This window comes from Podarcis muralis, chromosome 3 (assembly GCF_964188315.1).
Source record: "Podarcis muralis chromosome 3, rPodMur119.hap1.1, whole genome shotgun sequence".
NCBI classification, from domain to species: Eukaryota; Metazoa; Chordata; class Lepidosauria; order Squamata; family Lacertidae; genus Podarcis; species Podarcis muralis.
Genome location: NC_135657.1, coordinates 81,691,413 through 81,697,412, shown reverse-complemented (window position 1 = coordinate 81,697,412; position 6,000 = coordinate 81,691,413). Strand labels below are relative to the sequence as shown.

At 42.7% G+C, this 6,000-nt stretch overlaps 1 non-coding gene across 1 annotated transcript; it reads right to left on the bottom strand.

The window, feature by feature from the left end:
* Positions 1-340: 340 nt before the first annotated feature.
* TRNAN-GUU (transfer RNA asparagine (anticodon GUU)) lies at positions 341-414 on the bottom strand. Its single transcript has one exon. It is a non-coding gene; the product is annotated as a tRNA-Asn (tRNA).
* Positions 415-6,000: the final 5,586 nt, after the last annotated feature.

Genomic DNA, 6,000 nt, shown 5'->3' with positions numbered 1-6,000 from the left:
GGGATTTGAACCACTGACCTTGTGATTGGCAAGCCCAAGAGGCTTGGTGGTTTAGACTACAGAGTCCCCTGCGTCCCCTTCACCTTTACATCCTGAAGTATAGTGCAACAACAGTGAGACAAGAAAAAAACTGATATTTTTCGTATAAGAAGTTACAAGAGTCCAGCAGAAAGTTACAGTATATTCACAGACAGGAAATGAAGTAGTATGCTTAGAGGTACCAGCCTGTTGGTTTTGGAATCAAGGTGCTCATACATAGAATCATAGAATTATAGAGTTGGAAGGGACCCAGATGGTCATCTAGTCCAACCCCCTGCAAAGCAAGACACCTGCCCACAGCCGTCCCTGGGTGGGCTCGAACCACCAACCTTCTGGTTAACAGCCAGATGCACTGTCCCATTGTGCTACAAGGATGTACTGTATGTAATTCAGCTCTCTTGTCCTTAAAGAGCACTATTAGAGGCCCTAAATGAATGGTTGTGTGTGTGTTTCATTAAACAGACTTGTATATTCTAGAGAGAATATCAGATTCTGGGGTGTGCAAACAAGATCCCTATTATGAATAAAACCAGCCAGCCTTTGTTTTTATTAGGGCCTGTGATATATGGAAGAAATTATGCTCCCTGGTGATTTAATTAGACTTCTCTGCTTTGCCTCGACAGTCAGTGTGGAGTCTTCAAATATCCTGATCAGTGTTCAAGGTTGATATTCAGAAATACTGCTACATTAGTGGGTTTGTGTTTTTTAAAAAATCTCTTTCAGTTCTGAAATAAGATGCTAAATATTGATTTATTTTTTTTAAGACAGAAAGATGAATGGTATATCCTTGTGGAGACCTTCTCTTTTGAAATATTCCCAGCATGCTTTGTCTCCTTGTAACATTTAACAGAGAAATAAAGAAGCTTGGAAGAATACCAGCAGGAATGTGCTGATAAGTAAGTATAAAAGGGCCATAAAATATTTGTGACTTGTCTGGACTTCCTGGGAAGCTAAGCTGCTATCCAATCTCCCTATAAAAGGCAGGGCATTTAATATGTGCACAGTGGACCACAATTAGATAGATAATTTCATGACTCAGAAATTTAGATGCTTCCAAGTGTGTGTTCTGAAGAGGAAAACAAGATGATGCATAACTTTTGATGGGGTGCAAATATTTTTATTTTGATGATGATGATGCAAAATTCAGGAACCAGTGAAGTTTTGTAGGAGGCAGCTTGGAGAGGGGGAGAGATGTAGACTAGAGCTTGTGGAAGGGAGTGTCTTTATGAGTTTGTCCTGGTCTGTTTCATGCTCTGCCAGTAGCCACTCAGACATTCCTTAATTGGAAGGAACAAAAAGGACTAGTGACCCTGTTTATTTGCTTGTATAGCCTACCTACGATGTAAGCTGAATTGCACTGAAAGTGACTGAGGAAGCTGGCAAAGGAAAGAGACAAGGAAGGGATTAGGGAATTAAGAGAAAGGGGGAACATGACCCTTCCACTGGCTCGCCTGAGAAACCATCTGGCTCTTCCTCAAGTGACACCTATGCCTAGAAAGTCCAAGTCCAAGCAGTTTCCCACTTACCCTGTGCTTTCTAGGCTCAGGTCTCAGCGGTTTTGCCCTGCCACTTTCCCCTGGAAAACCCGCTCTTTGGCGCTAAGTCGGAACAAAGAGCAGTCCGCAGAAAATCCCATTTGTGTTTGTTCCAATTCAGCACTAAACCACGTGTTTCCATGGAGGAAAGCATTAGGGCAAACAGAGCTGTGGATGAGCCCTAGATCTCTTCTGAAGCCATCCAAGCCGATTCATTTCCTGAATCTTCCAGTGTTCAGTTTCTGACAGAAGGAGAAAAACTTTTTTCTATCCACTTTCTCTACACTGTGCATTATTTCACACACTTCTATCACGTCTTCTCATATTCACCATTTCTCTAAACTAAAAAGCCCCAGAGATAGTAGAATTTCCTTATTGAGGAGTTGCTCCATCGCCCAAAATCATTTTGCTTGCCTTTTTCCGAACCTTTTCCAGATCTGCAATATCCTTTTTGAGCTACTTTTTTATTTAATGTTGGTGCCGAGTTCAGAATGCATATGATTCATCCGCCATTTTTTGTCTTTGTAAAATCAGTTGTAGTACTATGTGTTTTCCTTAACAAATGATGCAGATGCTGTTAACTCAGTCACTATTTCCCCCTAGTGGTTGTTCAGAAAATGCATTCCTAAATGAGACACCCAGATGTCGAATAAGCCTAAAAAAAAGCTTAGTTATATGAAGTGAATGGACTAAGGATCAGCTGTCTGTCAATAGAGAAGGCCCTTGTCTGATATGTAACACAAGAGAATTATAAACAGGAGGTACAGCCAATTTCTTCATGATACCAAGTGTGTTGTTTCTAATGTTAGTCATACTCATTATATTAGTCAGACCCATTAAAATTAATGGACATGGTTAATTTAGGTTTATTCATTTCTGTGGGTCTACTCTGAGTAGAAGTTAGTTGGATGTAATCTAGGGGCTCTTGCTTATGCCCAAGTAACTGAAGTAATTAAGAGTACAATAGAACTTCATATGACTAAAAGAGCTCATTTTGGGTCATGATTATGATTCTATGTTCATGACTCTTTGATTACACATGCAGACACATGCATTAACATGTAAGGTATGTTGATCACAGACGTGAGTAGACCTGGCAACAGTCTTCATGGAGAAGTCATTTTAAAAGTTGTGCAAGACAGAAACAGCATTAAATGAAAAATAGTATTATTATTATTATTATTTTATTTATACCCCTGCCCATCTGGCTGGATTTCCCTAGCCACTCTGGGTGGCTCCCAGTACAAATAGCATTAAATGAAAAATACACCAGGACATAAAGCAGATCACACACTCCAGCGTTTCATCAGAGGATGTGCCCCTTTTGCCAGAAATGTCCTAATAAGAGGAGAATGAGACAAGCGTTTTTGTTTGAATAAGCTAATGTTGTGTACTGGCTGGCAGAGAACAAACCATTGCATTGCTGACAATAGACTTGCTCACATTATCCACCGCTTTAAAGCTCTGTGTCTGAGCACCCGTTTTTAGTCTGGAGGTTTTCCCATGAAAACCTGCTCTTTAGAACACAATTGGAGTAAATGTCAATCCACGGAAAACCGAAATTGATGTTTGCTGGGAATTGTCTGTAGATTCTCCTAGCCCTGCCTCAGTTGTCAAGGAAGGAAGTCATCGGACAAGTGACAGCAGGTGTCGATGACAAAATGTCTTTCTTCAGTAACAAGCAGGGCGGGTGAAAGCAGAGCCATGAAACAGTCTGAGGTTGCCATAAACCTCCGTCTTTTCCACACACACAACAGGAACCACATGGCGGGAATTGCTGAAAATAGGTCATCGGATAGTAGGTGTGTATATAAGTGATAAATACCCAGGGACGCGGACTTATAAAAAATATTGGGGGGGCCCGGGAAAGCTCATGAATAATAAATAAGCTCATGAATATGCAAATAAAGTGGCGCCGCCTCCTCGTGAGCGAATAGGGGAGAGCGTGCTGCGCCTATTAATCAGCTCCAAAGGAAATTGGGTGGAGCTTTTGCTCGGGAGGGAGGGCAGGAGGCATGCAGCCCGCCCCCCCTGTGCATTTTGGGCTGGGGGAGGGGCGGCGATGGCGCTCTGCTGGAGGGGCGCCGGAGATTATTGGGGGGGCGGAGCCCCCCCAAACGAATTTTTGAGGGGGCTCGGGCCCCCTCAAGCCCCATGGAGTCGGCGCCTATGTAAATACCAAAATGTTGGACTAGTATAGGTCAGTGGAGTTCATGTAGCTGGCATAACAATGTATTCTGAGTTCACAACAGAATTATTATATGTAATCAGAACATCATTGATCCAACAATCTCTGTTCTCCTTCACATCACTCACAAAGAAACAGCTTTAATGCTTTGTTGGACATAAGGCCTCTATTTACAATTGTTTGGTTGCCTGTTGGGTTAGAATGTGAGAGTTTGACTCTCATAGGCATAGAAATCCAGATCCAAACCTTGGCTCTTGATCTAGGACCCTCGTACCTTCGGGACCGCCTCTCCTGGTATGCCCCACAGAGAAACCTACGATCTGTAAATAAAAACATCCTTAAGGTCCCAGGCCTCAGAGAGGTTAGGCTGGCCTCAACTAGAGCCAGGGCCTTCTCGGCTGCGGCTCCAATCTGGTGGAATGCTCTGTCACAAGAGACTAGGGCCCTGCGGGACCTGACATCTTTCCGCAGGGCCTGCAAGACAGAGTTGTTCCACCAGGCCTTTGGTCAGGGCGCAGCCTGACTCCCTCCTCTGGCAACCTGCACAGTATTTTGGTTGCCATCAATTTGATTTTAATTAATTTTTATAATGAAATATTTTAGAATGTGCGATTATTCAACTATTTGGTTATTTGATTGTTGTTAGCCGCCCTGAGCCCAGCTTCGGCTGGGGAGGGCGGGATATAAATAAAATTTATTATTATTATTATTATTATTATTATCTCTTTTCATTCATCCAAGTGCAGGATCACACTAACGAGAAGTTGAGGTGTAACTTTCTTCCTGTCCCTTTTTTCCAGAGTTCATAACAAACGTTATGCTAATCCACTTTGTTTCCTAGGAGATTACGGTATTTCACGCCTCTAGATTAGGAGTATTAGGCACTAGTGATTTCTGTGTCTCCATATATGCTGCTACACATTAATTGCCACACCTCTGATTTATGCAGGCTTTGTTTCTTGTAATAAACCACCTCTTTTGAGTAGTCTTGTGTGAGCGCATGTTCTTGACAGTAATAAAGACTGGGTAGACACACAAGGGAACAGAGCTCAAATGTTTCACCTGCGAATGTTCCTGCCTCCTGTGTGTTTTGGGGTCATGTTTCACCTGCAAATGTTCCTGTGTGTTTTGGGGTCATGTACACACACATGTGCACTCCTACATACATGACAGCCCTTCCTCAGCAAGAGCTCAGGATGTTGTGTATCAAACAAAGGAAAAGACTACAACAACCTATCTATATACAAACAACCTATCTATATATACTAAAATTTTATAATAATAATAAATTTTATTTATATCTTGCCCTCCCCAGCCGAAGCCGGGCTCAGGGCGCCTAACAACAATCAAATAATCCAACATTCTAAAAATATTTCATTATAAAAATTAATTAAAATCAAATTGATGGCAACCATTAAGCAAAATTATGTGCAGATTGCCAGAGGAGGGAGTCAGGCTGCGCCCTGACCAGACCATAAAAAGAAAAACATAAAAACTGCAGGTGAGGAATGCAGCTCTTATTTATGAAACTTCAGGCAAATAAAAATGTTTCCAGGTGGCATCTGGAACCTAGCAATGTGGGTAACAGATATAGATCTAGAGTTGAGAACCTACCTTGGAGAAGGTCCATCTACATGTCTTCTAACCCCAGATTCCGGCAGTTCCTGCAAGCAGAGAAGGCCCTCACACACTCATCTTAAATATTGATTTGGTTGGCGTTGGAGGAGGAGCTCCTTAGGATGATTGGATCCCAAGCTATGTAGGGCCTTGGTTGACCAACACCTTGATTCGAGCCTGGTAGCATGCAGTCAGTCAAGGCAGAGATATTTTTGGACAGGTGTTATGGAATCCCAACCCATTTAATAACCTGCTGGCCACACAGTTGGACCATTGTAAGGTGCATTACAGGCTAGGTTGCACAGGTGAACATCCACCCTCCTGGAGATCCAGGCCTTTGAACGTATCACACGCTGTACTCCTAGCTCATGCCTTTTGGGCACACCTGTCTTGTGTAATGACTTCAGGATTGCCAAGGCAAGAAGGTGCATCTGACCCTGTGGCTAACTTTCCTAGCTTGGTACACATTGAAATGCTGACATGGCAAGCAGACTTACAAAGGCAATTTTGATTTTGGGGATCTTTCTCAAGGGCTGTTGGTATGCTGCCCAAGAAATAAGCAGCAAGCAGGATCACTAGGGACACGATGTGCATCAGGTTCAGCATCCTTGTCACAAACTA